Source organism: Kogia breviceps, chromosome 11, assembly GCF_026419965.1.
Source record: "Kogia breviceps isolate mKogBre1 chromosome 11, mKogBre1 haplotype 1, whole genome shotgun sequence".
NCBI lineage: Eukaryota > Metazoa > Chordata > Mammalia > Artiodactyla > Physeteridae > Kogia > Kogia breviceps.
Genome location: NC_081320.1, coordinates 97,689,464 through 97,706,678, shown reverse-complemented (window position 1 = coordinate 97,706,678; position 17,215 = coordinate 97,689,464). Strand labels below are relative to the sequence as shown.

The following is a 17,215-nucleotide window of genomic DNA, read 5'->3' as shown; positions in this document are numbered from 1 at the left end:
GGCCCCTGGGCCGGCCCGGCCCGTTGCAGTGGCGCCAAGGGTTTAATCGTTAACTCTTTCCCCAGTGCAGCCGGCCTCCCACACACATTCATGAGCTACTCAGCCTCACCCCGCCCAGCATAGCTCAGCCGCCCACACGACAAGAGGACCGGCGTGCCTGGGTTCTGAGTCACCCACCGGCACCGCACTTAATGCCTTTCCAGGGTTATTTATCGTCGGGAGTCACGTATGCCGTACATGTCAGCATCTCCCGTCCAGCTTCACTTCCTCGGCCTCCCTTGGGCTGCTCTCTCTCGGCTCGCTCTCCTCTCTCCAGCGCCCACCGTCCTCAGCCAGAGTCAGCCCGTTCTTCTCGGGCGCCCGGACCCCTCCCTCCGTGGATGACCCCTCCACGCACGTCCCCCCCTCCCCAGCCAGGCCACCTCCACAGCCCCTTCCTGCCCCCTTTCTCTTCCACTCTCAAGCACCCACGTGTCCTTAGGAAACTCCATTTTCCTCCTTCTGGGAACACTCCTGGTGCAGCAGGGAAAAGCTCTTTCACTTCCATCCATCCCTCAACGACGCACAAATATGTGAAACGTTCTCATGCTGCTCTTACCCTTTTGCCTGCTACCACACCTTCAAAGCTCCACATCATGGATGACGCCAAATTCCAATGCCTCTTTCTGGTTTTCAAGACATTTTAGCATTCGGCTCCAGCACCTGGGTCCATCCAATCCCTCCCCAGGGCCAACCCTCTGGGGTTTGCCATCTGTCTGCCCTCGGTCCCGATGCCGCTCTCGTCTCCACCCCAGTGAAATTCCACTCCTCTTTCCTTCAAGGCCCTCTTAGTTCCATCCTTGATCTCCTTCGCTAGTACTGGAGAGTGAACCACCTTAGGAGCCAGAAGCAGGCAGCATCAGAGAACCTAATTCAGAACGAGGTTCAAGGACACAGTGCAAAGCAAGCTGAGTACGTGGTGTATTCATTTCCTGTGGCTGCCAGGACACGTACTACAGACTGGGTGGCTGAAAACAACAGAAAGTCATTCTCTCTCAGCTCTAAAGGCTAGGAGTCCAAAATCAAGGTGTCAGGCGGGCCAGGCGCTCTCTGACGGTTCTAGGGCAGAACACTTTCTTGCCTCTCTTAGCTTCTGGTGTTGCCAGCAAAACCCCTGGTGGTCCTTGGATTGCAGATGTATCACTCCAGTTCTGCCCTCCGTCTCCACGTGGCGTCTCCCTGTGTCCTCTCTGTGCATGTGTCCAAACGCCCCTCTGCTTATAAGGGCCCCAGTCATTGGCCTGGCCCACCCACAGGACCTCATCTGAATTGGATTACATCTGCAGAAACCCCACGTCCAAATAAAGCCACATTCACAGGTAGCAGGGGTTAGGATGTGAACCTTTCTGGAGGACACAATTCTCCACCCCAGCGCTAGTCGTATATCTGCCTGAGCCTCGGTTTTCTTACCTTCAAGATAACACCCTCTCCCTCGGGGAAGCTGTGAGGATGTGATGAAATAGCGCAGGTGGAAACTGGCCACTTGCTGGCACAGATTTCTCAGCCCTTCTCTGTCAAGAGCCACCGGACATTCTCGCGGGTGTAACTTCGGGCCCATCTACTGCTGCCTCTCCTTTCCTCTTCCTTCCTCTCCTGAAAAAATATCAGAGGGAGAGTAACGATGCTACCGTCCAAACCTGGAATCTGCGCTGCTTTTTTGTGTTTCTTTTTAATTAAGGAATCCCTGGCAAACTTTGCCCCTTTATAACAAAGATCGATTTTGGAAACATCCACGGTTCTTAAAACAATGAAGAACCATCCGTTTAGATACAGCACAGAGTTCCTTAGCGAGCATCTGTCCCCTTCACCCTTCCCTACAGCCCAGGGCAGCTGCGGCTTCCTTGAGAGCTTAGGTCTGTCTGGGGTCTGGCTGTCCAGCCCAGATCCCAACTCACTATTAACTAGCTGCACAACCGTGGACAAGTCCTGCCAGCAATCTGAACCTCCTCTGTTTCACCCATGAAACACTAGCACCCACCTCATGGGGTCGTTGTGAAGGCGGGTGGAATATTCTCGTGACACGGCACGCACCGCCTGGCAGAGCCTGAGAGCCCGGTACCTGTGAGCTGCCATAGTTACTGTGCAAACGCTTCTCCTAGGGTCGGAGGGACGCCAACAGGAATCCAGAGGTCAAGGCCAGAGGCCTTCTCTTCCGAGCCTGCGGCCTTTTGCTAAATTCAACACAAAGCTGTTTGCTCAGTCTTATAAGAGTGCTCCCTCCCAGGCCCCCTCAGCCACTTCAGTTCCACCCTCTACATTTAGAGCTGGAGATCAAGGGGCTCCCGCAGGACGAATGGCACAGAAGGCCCTGGGGGGCGCACAGAGCTGACATCCAGTTAAGCAGAGAGACTGTTTCCGGGCCGGCCGCCACCTCTCCCAGACCTCTCTCCCCATCTCAGGGGGTGTGGAGAACTATCTCAGCAGTGACCCCAGCCTAGAATTTCTAGTCAGGCCGCTGACGGCAAACATATTTCTAACTCCAGTGAACTGCAACTGATTTTGTTCTAAACTAAACACAGAGTTGGCATATGATCCAGCAAGTTCAGTCCTCGGCATAAATCTGGCCACAAGGATAATTCAGAAAGATACATGCTCCTCTGTGTTCTCAGCAGCGCTACTCATAATAGCCAAGACGTGGAAACAGCCTAAATGGAATACTACTCAGCCATAAAAAATGAACGCGATACTGCCATCCATTTGCAGCAACATGGATGGACCTAGAGATGATCATACTAAGTGAGATGAATTAGAAAGACAAATATCATACGATATCACTTATATGTGGAATCTAAAATATGGCACAAAGGAACCTATCGACGAAACAGAAACAATCACAGTCACATAGAACAGACTTGCGGTTGCCGAGAGGGAGAGGTGGGAGAGGGAAGGTATGGGAGTTTGGGATTAGCACGTACAAACTATTATATAGAGAATGGATAAACAACAAGGTCCTACTGGATGGCCCAGGGAACTATATTCAATCTCTTGTGATAAACCATAATGGAAAAAGAACATGAAATATACGTGCGTGTGTGTGTGTGTGTGTGTGTGTGTGTGTGTGTAACTAAATCACTTCGCTGCACAGCAGAAACTCACATAGCATTGTAAACCAACTATACTTCAATAAAAGAAACTAAAAAAAAAAAAATTATTTTGTTCTGAAGATGCACGGGGAGGCTTTGAGAATTTGAAGACTCCTAACTGGTGGAGCATTCTGTGCTCAGGCTGCAGACTGCCCGTCTGCCCTGCAATCCCTGCAGACTGTCTCACCTCACCCTCCAGGTTCTGTCCAGGCCCGGAAGTTGGCCTCAAACTGTCTCCCTGGCCCCAGGGCTCCTCTGGCCACAAGCTGTTTTTAAAGTCTGAAAGAGAGGAGGCTGCTAAAATCTTTTTCCTTTCTTGTGTTTTCCTCCCTGGCATTCCTCAAACACTCTCCTCTACCCCTGCAGCCCTGCGTGGCCGGCCTCTCTTATTTCTGTTTACATTGTAGGAAATTGGAGACTTTTAGAAGAATTGATAAGAATGAAAGGCTGGGAGGAAAGAGGAGCTAACATCTTAATTAGACGTCAACGCTGGGCCAGTGCGAAATCGTCCTGAAGGGCCAGGCATGTTTTCCCAGAAATGCTGCCGCATAATTATTTTCCAGTTTTCTTTCATTATCATTCATTCCGCATCATTCATGTTATAATTCGTCATGCTTCTCCCGAGTCCACTCGAACAGTGGCGTGCAATTTTCGCCGAGGGGGCATGGCTGGGTTTGTCTTGTCTTGTTGGCGAGGGAGCTGGTTCGTTTTTTACGTAAAAACTCTCGTTTTTCTCGTTCTGTAGATGGGGGAGTGGAAGGACAAAATGCAAGTCGATTTCTTGACACGGGGGTGGGGGGGGTGACCCCGGAGCAGATTTTGAGAAAGGTTTCCCCGGGGTGGCCCCTGACGGCGGCGGGCAAGCTGAGGTGGGTCCTCCCAGGAGGGGGACAGCTCAGCCTGCCTGGACAGCCCTGCTCAGCGCCAAGAAGGCACCACAGGAGCCCCCCCGGCGCACAGGAAGGCCCTCCCCTCGGGACGCCTCACGGCTCCCCAAGTGGGGTGTGGGCCCCCATCAGCCCAGATCCCTAGCAGTAGCGGGACCTTTGCTAGGGACTAGCGCCGGTTCTGGAAAGGAACCACCTGCTTCAACTCACTCACTGGTCAGCGTTAAATGAGACCAGCTGATTTCTAGTCCCATATTCCTGAACTGAGGACATTGTCTCAAGATCCATCGGAAAAGGCATCTCAGCTCTTGGTTTCTTCACTGATGGAGCTTTTCCCGAACCGCAGCCTCTCTGGCCCCTAAGACCATGAAGGCTCCCCGGCAATATTCACTCTCCAGGCCTCCAGGGATCGCGGGGGGAACCTCCCCAAACTGGCAGCCCACCCATCCTTCGGCCCCTTTGCTGTGGGTTCGGCCCCCCAGCCAGCACACCTCAGGAGCCGTCCCCACGAGGGGTCCCCTAGAAAATGTCCCTGGAAGCCTCCAGGGGCTCCAAAGTCTGCCTTTTAAGACTCCCCAGAGCCCGGAGGCGGGGAAACTTAACCCTCCTTTCCGATAAGCCCTCGCTCTGTCTTTCGCCCAAATACAATGGTCCTCCTTAGCTTTCACTGGGGCTTTGAACTCCACACAAAACCCTTCCCTCCGCTAACTGCCTGCTGCAGCGGCCCTGGGGCCCCGGCCATGTCAGCGTTTCCTTTGTTGTCTGTTTTTAAGGTGTTTATAATAGAGCTTGTTTTTCTGCCCCGCGCTCTCCCCCCAGGTGAAATCTCAGTCTAGGAGGCTCTTCTGCTGCTTTCCAGTCACCTACCGCTCTTTTCTTAATGCCGGGGAATAAACTAGGTTGCTTTTGAGCGGGGCACTTGGCGGCAGGGCCGGTAAACTGGGACAATTCTGACACCCTGGGTACTAACCAGGCAATCGGAAAGGCTGCCCAGAACAAGGCTGAGAAGGGGGAATTGCTGGAGCCCTTTCTCCCTCTGGCCCCAACCCACCAGCTGGGCTCCAAAAAATCACTGGGAAGCGAAAACAGCTCCCAGGTAGAACTCTTCTGCCCTCAGAAGCAACGTCTTAGCTGTCCCGGAGGGCCCACAGAATTTGATTCCATCCCTGGGCTTGCTGGCTTCTCACACGAATGATGACGTGTGTGTTGAGTCTCGGGGGAGGTTGGGGCGTGGGGAGCAGCTCCAGGGTGAAGGGGAGTCCGACTGGGAGTCCCCCCCGCCTCCAGAGAAGGTGAGCATGGCAGGGTACAGAGTGGGTAGTGTTTGTCCTCAGTTAAACCTCCCCCCTCCATCTCTGGGCCCCTTCTCCCCGGGTACCAGCCCCGAACTCGGACCCCGAAGCCCACTCTGCAGCACCCTATCCTCGGGGCATGAGGTCAGATAAGGCTGCCCACCCCCACTCCATCCCGAAGCCTCCACTCTCCCTGCAGACTCATCGCTTCCCCTCTGTGGACAGTTCCTCCTCTATCAAGCGAGGATACCGGGGCCCTGGACCATCTCATGGGGCCCCTGCGCAGGCAGAGGCACATTTAAAACAAGGTATTTGTGAAGCCAAGTGACTGTCTACCTGATAGACTCCAACGCAGCATCATGAGGTGGGATGAAAGCACAGACAGTTTAGAAGAAGCGACTTTGAAGCCTGTCGCCCCCCAGCCTTCGCTCCTCACCTGGCCTTGACTTTCAGGGTCTCCCTTTCCCTGCCCCACACATTCCCAAAGCCCCAGCTTTCCCTGACGGCTCTTAGGTCAAGGACACCAGAGCTTCCTCAGCAGGTGAGGCAATAGCAGAGCGGCCGTTTATAAATCCACGTGCAGGTGAGGCCGGGACCTCCTGTGTCCTGGGAGCCCCCAAGTCACTGAGGCTCACATCTGCGCACAGCTGGGGAAGCACGCCTCCCCGGGACCCACCTCCCTGTGTGAGCAATATCGCTGATCCACAGTTTAGGGATTAAGTGCGATGCATATCGGCCACTCTCTGTGGATGCCTTTGATCTCTCCATTTATCATATCACCTCGATTCCCTCATCAAGCTCTTGTGAGTAAACTATGCATAAGGTGACCGCAGTACTTCCGTGGGAGCTCCAAGAGGCCATAGGGACTTCCAGTGCTTCTCTAGGGCTGCACGTACCGTAGTTCAGGCAAACCCAGGATGGGGAGGAAGATGATGATACAATTAATGATGGTGCAATGAAATTCTTTATAACAGATTTTCTCCAGGTTCGCTTTTAGTAGAAAAATACATACAATACATATTTCATGGGTGAAAACCTATCATCCTACATACAGGGAACATTTTCTCTCTTTTTTTTTTTTTTAGAATTGTAGCCGACATTTATTTTACTTACTTACTTATTTATGTAAGTAAGTTTTTTTTTTATGTAAGTAAGTTTATTTATTTTTGGCCATCCCGCATGGCTTGTGGGAATCTTAGTTCCCCGACCAAGGATCGAACCCCAGGCCCTCAGCGGTGAGAGCGCAGAGTCCTAACCACCGGACCGCCGGGGAATTCCCCAGGCAACTTTTTAATAAGTTATTCCAAAAAGCAAGGCGTCCCTACCAGGAAAATGAAGCATCATTCAAAGAGTAGCAAGGCCTCACTTAAAAAGCTTGCTGGAGATTAAACCGACCACCCGATGGCAGACCCATTTCTACTCCACAAGGACACCATCTGCCCACAGGGCCAGACGTACGCAAAACAACGCACCTAACACCTAGTGGATCGTCCAGGCTGTGGATCCTTTGGGCTTCTTCCTTTGCCTGCTTTCCCCCCTCCAGCCGACGTGCTAGAAGCCCAAGGAAAATGCAAAGCCGTTGGAGACTGAAAGCATGCACCAGTCCGCTGTCGCCGTTGGCCTGTCCGCTCCTTTACCAAGTTCCCAGCAACATCGCTGACCCAGCACGTGTTCAGCCCGAGGCTCTGTGCCCCACGCCGGGCCAGACACTGGGCGGGTTAGAACGTCCCAAGTGTGGTTTCCATCACCCGAAGGCAGGTGATTGATCTAGTTCAGTGGTTCTCAACCAGGGAAGCCTTCAGGGATGTCTGGAGACACTTCTGGTGGTCACTTGGGAGAAGGGTGCTATTGGCGTCCAGTGGGTGGAGGTCAGGGTTGTTGCTAATTACCCTCCAAGGCAGAGGCTAGCGGCCTACAGCAAAGAATTATCTGCTGTGGCCGAGGAGGTGAGGCCAGATGAACACACCTGATACCGAAGTGCACGAGGCAAGGAAGCGTCAGGTTCTGAGCACCCCAGAGGCGTAGGGGAAAGGGACACAAGTCGCCGGGGCTGCTGCAGAGCCTCTGTTTCCATTTCTGTAAAACAAGTGGCTTCAAGTTTGTGCTTTTATTAACTACCACTGGCGGAGCTGTTCCCACCCCTTCCTCTCTCAGACATAAAATCTTGTTCTACTCTCGGTCTTAAATTAGGAATATTTGGTGGTGTGATCATGTATGTTTAAAACCAAACAGAAATTTCCTGTTCCCCAGCACAAAATAAAATTCAAGTTTATAAAAGGGCCTGTAAAATCTCATAATCAAGCCCATTAGCCGAGCAAAATGTTCCACTTTGATTTTGTGGTGTTTAGCTTTCTTTTCTTAGCACTACTTCATTAGCGTGCTTTTAACGGAGGCTCCTCCAGCCTGCTTCTTGAAATTGCCGAGAAAGAAAACACACGGCTTTAAAGCACAAGATACACGAGCCATATCCCTCCCCCTTTAAATCCAGAGGCTCGGGGAGAGCGGGGAAGGCCAGGGGTGCCTGCAAATACAGTGTGGCCCCAAATACCTTGTCTTCCTGGGACACTGGGATCTTCTCTGCGTTTTTGCTCCCTGGCCTCATTGCCAGTGGCCTTGCTAATTTCCAGCTCTTCGCCGCTTCAGAAGACCAGATTTTCTTGATTAATAACAAAAGGTTTTGTTGAGATCAGAGCTGTTTCCCACCATCTCTATGCAAACCCTGGCAACACAGACTGTGGACATTAGCATTTCAAGGCGCTTCCTATTACGGATGGCAAGAAAAGCCCCTCTTGGTGGGTAAAATCCATTTTGTCCTCTCTGGTGACATCTGTTCTAACTTTTAAAGCCAGAAAGGAAACTAGATAATGCCAGTCCTTTGATTTACAGCACTTGTCCTTGTCCTTGGATGCTGCCAAGCTCACACGAGAGAACCCAGAAGTAATTCTGAACCTGCCGTTCCAAAGTGGTTTTTTTGTCTTTTTCATGATTTCTTTTTTTTTTTTTTTTTTTTTTTTTTTTTTTTTTTTGCGGTATGCGGGCCTCTCACTGTTGTGGCCTCTCCCATTGCGGAGCACAGGCTCCGGACGCGCAGGCCCAGCGGCCATGGCTCACGGGCTTAGTTGCTCCGCGGCATGTGGGATCTTCCCGGACCAGGGCACAAACCCGTGTCCCCTGCATCGGCAGGCGGATTCTCAACCACTGCGCCACCAGGGAAGCCCCATGATTTCTTTATTACATGTTCAATGACTTCTACACCTCACAAAATTGAGTATCTTAAACTTCCATTTTTTTGGAAAAAGAATGTAAATGTTTACCGCTGCAGATACTATTGTGTTTCATCTTCAGGTCCCCCAAAGCTAAATTTGCTTTCGTGGAGTGAGGAAATCGAAGCAGATTCGATTAAGCAACTGAAATACGTATCCAGATATGGAAGAAAAGCCCCGCGAGTGGTAGGATAAAAAGGGAAAGGAGAGAAACCCGCCAGATCGTCACCTCCTCCTACCATCTGGGCTGCAAGCTCCGGGGTCCCTTACCCTGGTCATCCCCGAACAAAGCTGAAGGCAGATTCCAGCCGGTTCTCCATTCACCATTCATTCAGGGGTCCATCCGCTCCTTATGCATTCAGCCAACTGCTGCGCTAAAGGGCCTCCTCCCAGGATTGACATGGTAATGAAGTGCCCGTGCGGCTCCTGAAAAGGCCGCCCTAGGTATGCGCCCCTCCGACAAACCCACCCTTTCACCCCGCGGAGGCCCCCAAATTATCTCATAACGTGACAGCATCTGCGCAGAGAGCTCCCGTCTCTGGAGCTGGGCACGGTCATCACGTGGCCGGGCTTCCCTTCGCCGGCTGGGGCGGCCAGCCTCCCGGGTCCCCTCCTCTCGCCCGTCCCGCAGCCTCTGTGCTCCAAAGCTGCCGCGCCCACAAGTGCCAAGGCCTCCGGGATGCTGAGCACCTGGAATTCCTGTCTGATCATCTCCAGGTGTCAAAGGTCGACCGAAGAGTTAAACCATGTCACATGAACTTGCTGTCCGAGGACCTTCTAAGTAGCCCGGCAAGGAAGCCAGGCAAAACCCGGGGGTCCGGGCCGGCGGTGGGGAGTGGTTGGTGCTGAGAGGGAGAAGTTGGCTAGTGAATTCTGCTCAGATGCCAGCAAACGACATTCGCTCGACTAGTAAGTGCGTCTGAACTTCATTTAAACTGGCCCAGGTCGATAAAACCTAAGAGGAAGCAGTGGAGTTGGGGGAATTTATAGATAAAGACTGCACCATCTGCAACTTCTGTGTGTTCTACCCCGATAACAATGATTTCATTTCATTTCATTTGACATTTAAGAGCCTTTTTGGAAAGAAAGATGAATATTTCTATATTCTATTTGCAATAACCCCACCTGCCTCTGCACATAGCCAAGAAGAATAAATGCCACATTCATGGCACACGGTTGCGGGCGCCTGGAGAGGGGACCTGGGAACAGGGGAGGCAAGCAGGGACCTCGTGCAAGATGGATTTGTGGCTGCCTTACCGGAATACACAGAGCGGCCCGTTCGGACGGGCCGTGAGGAAGCCGTGCTTTGCTTGAAGAGCAGCAGGGAGACAGGCCAGCGCGACCCCAGCTTTCTGCTGGTGCCCCGTTCCCTCTTCGGAATCTTTCCAAAGCTTCTAGGTCAAGATTGAGCTGTCCCGCCATCGCAGGACTTGGAGATGCATCCCTGGCAGACACCTGTCCTTCATTCATCCTTGAAGAAGAGCCCTCTGCCCGCTGACCTGCAGGGGCTACAGGCTCGGGGGACAAGAAAAAGCAGGAGGCGGACTGGGTGCACCCTCCCAGGAGCGCCCACCCCCCTGCTATGCACACCCCAAGCCCCGAGGACCAGCTCTGTGTGGGGTGTGGAAAGGAGCTTGGGTTCTAGGGCTGGCGCGGCCACAGGCCCCTTGCAAGGGCCTTCACGATGCTGGATAGACCCAAAGGTGGGAAGCAGAGGAGAGACTGGAGGCAGGGGAGCGCTGCTGCCCGTCTCCCTGGGCCCCCTGAGTATCAGAAGTGGGCCCGCTCCCCTTCTACCCTGTGCCCCCGTCACTCAGTGACCCTCCTCCTCCTCCTCCAGCGGGGAGCAGAGGGGGGCGGGAAGGGGGCCCTGACCCAGGCCTCAGGGGTCTTTTGCAAGATAACAGGAAGCTGTGCATCTAGGAGGACATCCTCATTCCTTCATTTGCCCAACAATCTCTCCCCAGGTTTATCGCTTAATCAAGACCTGCTCTCTCACAGTAGCCGCGCCCTCGGGCAAATAACCCTTTCAAAGCGTCCAGCGCGTGGTGAAGAGGCCTCCGGAGCACTGCTGAGCTGTCCCCTCCGCGTGTGACCCAGGCAAGCTCGAGCCTCGCGTGGGGACCCCACGCAGAGCCTTCAACGCCACGGGTCCTGGGAGCTGAGTCCCCCCAGTGGAGGTGCCTCCGGGCTGGCATCTCGTCACCAGGCTCCACCTCGTCCCAGGCTCTGTCTGACGAGGCGCGTTACGTTACGCAGGGCAGACGACGCCTCCCCTGAGGTCACGGGACCCCTGGGCCTCCGCCCACCGTGTGACCCCCTCAGGCTAGAACCCAGCTTTGCATCATCCCCCAGGCTCCCCTTCCCCCTGCATCCCCCGACCCCTGACCTGCAGGACCCACAGAACCCGCAGCGTGCAGGACCACCTGACGTTTCCAGAGCTGAGGGGGTCCCTCAGCGGGGGGACAGCTGGAGGGCCTTTGTGACGGGGGTTCCCCACGTGCCCCAGCCCCTCTGCCCGGTGATCAGTCGGTCCCTTGAACCCGTCTCCCTCCTTCCATCGCTCTGTCTGACACCCACCATCAGCGCCCAGCCCTCCCCCCGGAATCTCACGGCTTGTGTTTCTGCAGGCAAGCACCTCCCCCACCACGAGTCCACCGTCACCGCAGAGGTGACTCGCTGCCCCCCAAGGAGGGTGGGGGTCCACGGAGCAGCAGACAGCCCGGAAGGAAACTCAGGACGCCCCAGGGAGCGCGTCCCGAGCCCGCAGTTCCAGGCCGCCGCGACCGTGCCCGGTACGATGGCTGTCGTTTCAGGCCGTCACACCGGGGCCCCGTGTCGCGCGGTCCTGGATAACTACACCGCTTTTATTCCGGCCTGAATCATGCCTTGGATTCGAAGGTGCCACTGTTTTCCTTTTTGTTTTTTGCTCTCCGTTTTATGACTTACCTAAATCACTGCTGACTGCTTCTCCAGAAGTCCAGCTTCTAATAGCCAGACGGTCTGCGCCCTGTAGTCTCATTACAAAACCTATTTATCTTCCTTAACTATCCCAGAGCAGTAAAACTAAAAATATTATCAAGTTATTTTGGCTGGAGTTACCAATAGTCTTTCCACAGCATTCAACTTCCTCATTTCTCTGACCCGAGTTTACAGGAAAAAATATATGTGCAGATCGCCCTGAAGATCTACGTTCTGGAAAGATGTCACCTAATCGCCGCTTCCTGTCAATACCGTCCCTCCTCGGGGCCATTCGGTGCCCCTAGAGGCCGCCACGTTCCCTGAGTCCCCCCGACGGCAGGGTCCCCTGTCCTTCCTGCCAGCCTCCCCGCCCTGCATCCAATTACACCTGTGGTTTGAAAGCGCAGCTCACTTATCTCTTAGTCAACCGAACCACATAGCTGGTCAGCAAATATTTACTGAACGAGCCTCCTGCAATGGGCACTCCCACAACTTCCCCTCACCCCCTCTTCTCCCCGCCCCATCGCGCCCCAAGTCTTGCTGTTAGGACATTCCTGACCTTCCAAATTCCTACACTCCCAGAGGTAGACCCCTTCCCCACCTGAGCCCCACAAGCCACTGACCAGAGAACGCTGATCACCAGACCGGCGGAAGGGGCCCACGGTCGCAGGAACAGGGCAGAGGACTCGCACCTGGCCAGTTTCCTTTTTTCAAACTAACAGTTTATTAACACTCAAAAAAACCCATCTTAGCACCGTAATCCCACGTTAATCATTCAGGGGGTGCCCACAAACCGCATACTAAGAAAAGCAAGCAAGGCGTGCATAAATAAATCATGGCGCCCAACCTGGATGTCTGGTGAGGAGCCCAGATGCAGACCCGGATATGGGGGAAACTTACATGCAGGGAGGTCAGGGCTAGGGCACAGGTGGGCACAGGTGGGCACAGGTGGGCACAGGTGCTGTGGGAGCACGGGGAAGGGCGATTCTCCCAGCGTGGGAGGAACAAAAAAGACTTAAAAACGAAGGGCACATTTGAGCAGGCCCTTGAAGGATGAGATTTCACCAGACAGAAAAGGGAGAAGGGAGGTCCACGCAGAGGGTCCAGGGAGGCCTGAGTGAGTCTATTTCTTTACCTCCATCAGTGAACCAATGGCTAATGACATAATGGGTCAGCCCAGGGCCAGGACTGGGGGGAAGGGATACAGGGAAATGAGGCCTTTAGTGTGAAATTGAAGGAGATGTCAAACAGCTCAGTGATCAAGATAAAACCTATTTCATGCAGTATTTAAGAAGTCAAAATTAATGCAAAATCCATGGCTAACAAAATACCATACTATTACATAAAAACCAGACCAGTATTACTGATTTTTCCTTTTCTTTCTGGCTCATTTTCACCGTTAACCTGCCACTTTTAAAGTGTTCACAGCTATGGGCATTTGTGCACTTGTCTTTACCCATAATTCCCGTTACTTTATTTCCAGGGAAAATGAGAGAGAGAAAAAAATACATGAAAATAGTTTGAACCAAAAGCTCATTCATTCCTGTCTTGGCCTTCAGCAAATTCTTCCAGCTACAAATTCCCTCCTTCTTTTGGAAAAACTTGAGTCTGGGAGCTGGAAGCTTTCCTTCATACCGAATACCGTTCAACACCCTTTTCCTCTGTTAGCCAATGAACCAGGCAAACGTGCACGCCAAAGGCTTCAAGCTGGCCTGGGAGCCTGCGGATATGTGTGCATCCTGCCGGAAGCTGCACAGCCGGGCAGGAAGTTGCAATTGCGAAGAGGTTGGGCTTCTACAGAAGCTGAGCAGTGCTGGCCTGAATAAATGCAGGCTTATCAAAAGAAGGGATATGGGAGTGAATCTGGTAATTAATAGGATTGCAAGGTTTCAAAGGAAAAGGGAGGAGGCCAGGCCAGCTTTGCCGCGCCCAGCACTTTCCCTAAAGGCACAGACAGAAACAGGATAAACAGCCACCGGTCGGGCGGGGATGGACCACGTCGAGGTGCGGGACAGGCTCTCTCCTCCTTTATGTCCCCCCAACAGTCACCTGTTTGCTCAAGACCCTTTCTCTTCTATCATTCCTGGCTCCTTAGCTTCTCGAGATAATGATCACTGGGGAGGAAGTCTCTTTACTCTTGGGTCCTAGCCAAGTGACCTTATTTTCAGAGTTTAAGGAAGATTTTCAAATTTCTCTTGTAGGTTCCAATTTCAACTCATTTTAAACAAAATTTGCTAGAAGCCACTAAACGCTGAAATGTGTATTTCCGTAAAAGTGAATCCATTTCGGCCCGAAGGCCAGACAGTGCAACACGGGAGAGCCTGGGGGTCGCAGAAAGCCACGCCACCCGAGATCCGCCCAGAGCCCGTCCGCTGTGGACTGAGAGTTCTCTGGGCACCGGCGCACAGCCAGCGCAGCCACATGTGTGAGCTGCTTCGCTTTCAGAACCACCCGCCAACCCACGTGAGCCAGGAGCCTGGGCTCTCCATTCAGAGCCTACGAGTGTCTACCGGAGCGGAACAGGAAGGGGAAAGCTCAGAGGAAAGGGTTTCTCCCTCCCGTGACCCTGAAAGAGACCCAGTTGTAGCCTGCAGGGCTGGATGGGAAGACTTAGACAAAAGTCACGGAAGTGGGGGGACAGAAGGTCACACTGGGTTTCTATGGCATGCTGGAAAGCCAGCTCACCTCGGAGTCAAGAGAGCTGCCCTGGAAGCCTATGACACACCTGCTGTATTTCTGAGGTCCACCCTGACCCTCGGTGTCCTCACTGGGACAAGGGCTGGGGCTGATGGAGTAGGTGACACGCCCTCCCGCGAATCCCCTCTCACTCCAATCCTGTTCCCTGACCTGTTGCTCCTCTTCCACTTCCTCCGTGCAGGCTCCAGGGATCTCTCTGGAGAGTGAGTCAGACCTGGTTACCCACCTGCTTCAAAATCACCCCGACCCCCCGCGTCAAGCAATTACCTGCAAGGGGCACCACTGCCTGCAGGGTCAGCTCCGCACCCCTGACTCCCCCAGGATGTGGCCCGGCCTGAGGTCCTGCTCTCCACTGCCCCTCTCCTGGTGCCCTTCCCCCCTTGTTTCTGCTTGAATTCCCCACCCTGTGTTCAGATTCCTAGAGGAATTGGAGGTAGTGCCCCCCTCGAACGGAGGAGGGCACACAGCAGGCAGACCATCTAAGGCCTTTCCCCTGCTGTCACCAGCATCACTACTACCATCGCCCGCCACACCTACCGTCTTCTAGGCCCATCTCCCCAGCAAGTCTCGTCTCCCATGACCCAGGTCATAAGGCCCCTGCTCTGGGCCTCCCAGCACCCCAGTCTTGCCTCTCTCCTAGAACTCACCATGTGGCATCACGACGTGTACACGTTCATTCACCTGCCTCTCCTCTCGTCTTTGCTTCCTATGCTTCTAGGCTGGTAGCTGCCGTAGCACTGATTCTCCAGAAGAATGAATGGGAGAACGGAAGACACATCTATCCCACTGTGAGCGCACAGAGGCTCCTTCATCGTTGAGCCTCTTCTCAAGGACATCGGACGATGGCAGAGCTCTCCCTGCTCCCCTAGGCTCCGAGGCGCTGAGGATCACGAGTGTTCCTGTCCGTCCCGCTGCACACCCTCCCTGACACAGCTGTTGCCCACCCACCTCCAACCAGAAGCAGAGCAGAGGGCGAAACTGCGTGGCACCAGCTTTACGCCTCCTTCCACCTGAACGCCGACTGTTCAGCACGTCTTCGCCCTGGAGATTCCCACCAGCTGCTTCACAAAACCGAAGGGCTGAGTTTTCTCTACCGAGAATGTCTTCTGCTTCCCCTGCAGAAAGGAGACCGGAGGCCGGAGTTCCCAGCGCAGTGCAGCTCAGCGCTTTGCCGTGGAACCTCGCTTGCTTTCCCCTGGGGCTGTGTCAGCAACAGGCACCTGGCTGAAAGCTCTCGAGAGGCAGCGGTGCTCTCCGCCACTCCTCCTGCCTGGAACTGAAGCTGAGAAGCTTGGTGCAAGAAGGGAGACGAGTGGGCTACACCTTTCCTAAGCCTTGATAGCCACTTGAGACGTGGCCCTCAATCGTTCCTGACCTTCCCCCAATTACATCACCTCAATTCCCTACACTTTCTTCCAAAGGATCATCGACTCAGCAAGAGGAGAGACGTGCTCAGAGCCTTCCGAAGGCAAGGGAAGAACCAGGCTCTGCCCCGATTGAAGACTCAGCCAGTGAGATTGGTGAGCAGAGTTGCTTTCCATCGGTAAGATTCTTTTTTATATTTATTTTATTTATTATCATTTATTTTTGGCTGCACTGGGTCTTGGTTGCTGCGCGCGGGCTTTCTCTAGTTGCGGCGAGCGGGGGGCTACTCTTCGTTGCGGTGCGGGGGCTTCTCATGGCGGTGGCGTCTCTTATTGCAGAGCAGGGCTCTAGGAGCGCAGGCTTCAGTAGTTGCAGCACGTGGGCTCAGTAGTTGTGGCTCGCGGGCTCTGGAGCACAGGCTCAGTAGCTGTGGCGCATGGGCTTAGTTGCTCCGCGGCATGTGGGATCTTCCCGGGCCAGGGCTCGACCCCGTGTCCCCTGCATTGGCAGGAGGATTCTTAACCACGGTGCCACCAGGGAAGCCCCAGAGTTGCTTTATAGGTGAAAGGAGGAGAGAAACATGAAGATTTTCATTTTAGTGCAAATTTCAGCGGCACAGCCTTCCTGGAGCAAATTCCCAACTTCCTGATCCATCATGGACTGGCTCTGAAAATGCCGATTTTCTTCAGCTGACAAGTCAGAAACTTCAGGGCCTCATAAGGAGTGCTCCCCAGAAATAAACTTTAGAAGTGTATTATTTGACACCACTACTTTAGAGCAGGGACATTAAAACTAATGAAAAAGGGAACGTTTGTTTTCCCTCTCCCTTTTGAAATGGCAGCAGTAACATTCCAAATTGAGGAGATTTCCAAAAGCATCATACCTTTGGGCAATGCAACAGGAAAAGATATTCTACAGGAGCTGATCACCTAACAGGTCACGCTGTACCTGCTTCCCGTCAGGCTGTGGTTTTGCCTCCTCTTGGGAAATGAATAAATCAGAGGCGTGATGGCAAACTAACATCTTTACCCTTCAGGCTTAGAAAGTCAGCTAATTAAAGCAACAAGGTGCTAACGGATGTTTGCACTTTTCTCTCCCTGCCTTTCATGCATCACATGTGCAAGTGGCTGCGTGGGCCCCCCACTCAGACCTCCTATTGTCCCAATGCACCACTTAGCCAGCAAACCTGGTGGCTGAGTGCTGACTTTCTCAAGCCCGATGTAGAATCTTCTAGAGGTAGAAGGTGTGTCAATTAAGTTAAATTAACTTGCTGAAACAAGGCAGAGTCAAGATCTGACTTTGGTATATATACATCCATGTCCTTTACTTTCTCCCAATGTCATGGATACCTGTGAACTGGTTATGCGTCTTTCATCCATTATCTTATCTGCTGAGAAAAAAAATAAATTCATTCACTCCATGAACAGTAACTGAGGACTTCTAGGTGCTTGGCAGCTTCAAGGAGCTGGGAACATGGAACAAGGAGTACCAGGCAGATCCCTAAGAAGCTGGCAGTGCCCTGGCGAGGCAAAATTAGCAGAAGCCACGCGCCAAGCGCTCACCCTGCTTGTTTCAGCTTCGGGGGCAATCTACCCCAAGTAGGATGGGAGCCTGAGGGAGGGAGGCAC

General features: G+C 53.3%; 1 long non-coding RNA gene across 1 annotated transcript; it reads right to left on the bottom strand.

Annotated features, from left to right (window-relative positions):
* Positions 1-964: 964 nt before the first annotated feature.
* LOC136792101 (uncharacterized) lies at positions 965-8,955 on the bottom strand. Its single transcript, XR_010835268.1, has 3 exons — positions 8,835-8,955; positions 1,450-1,632; positions 965-1,229 (listed from the first exon to the last, which is right to left on the bottom strand). It is a non-coding gene; the product is annotated as an uncharacterized lncRNA (long non-coding RNA).
* Positions 8,956-17,215: the final 8,260 nt, after the last annotated feature.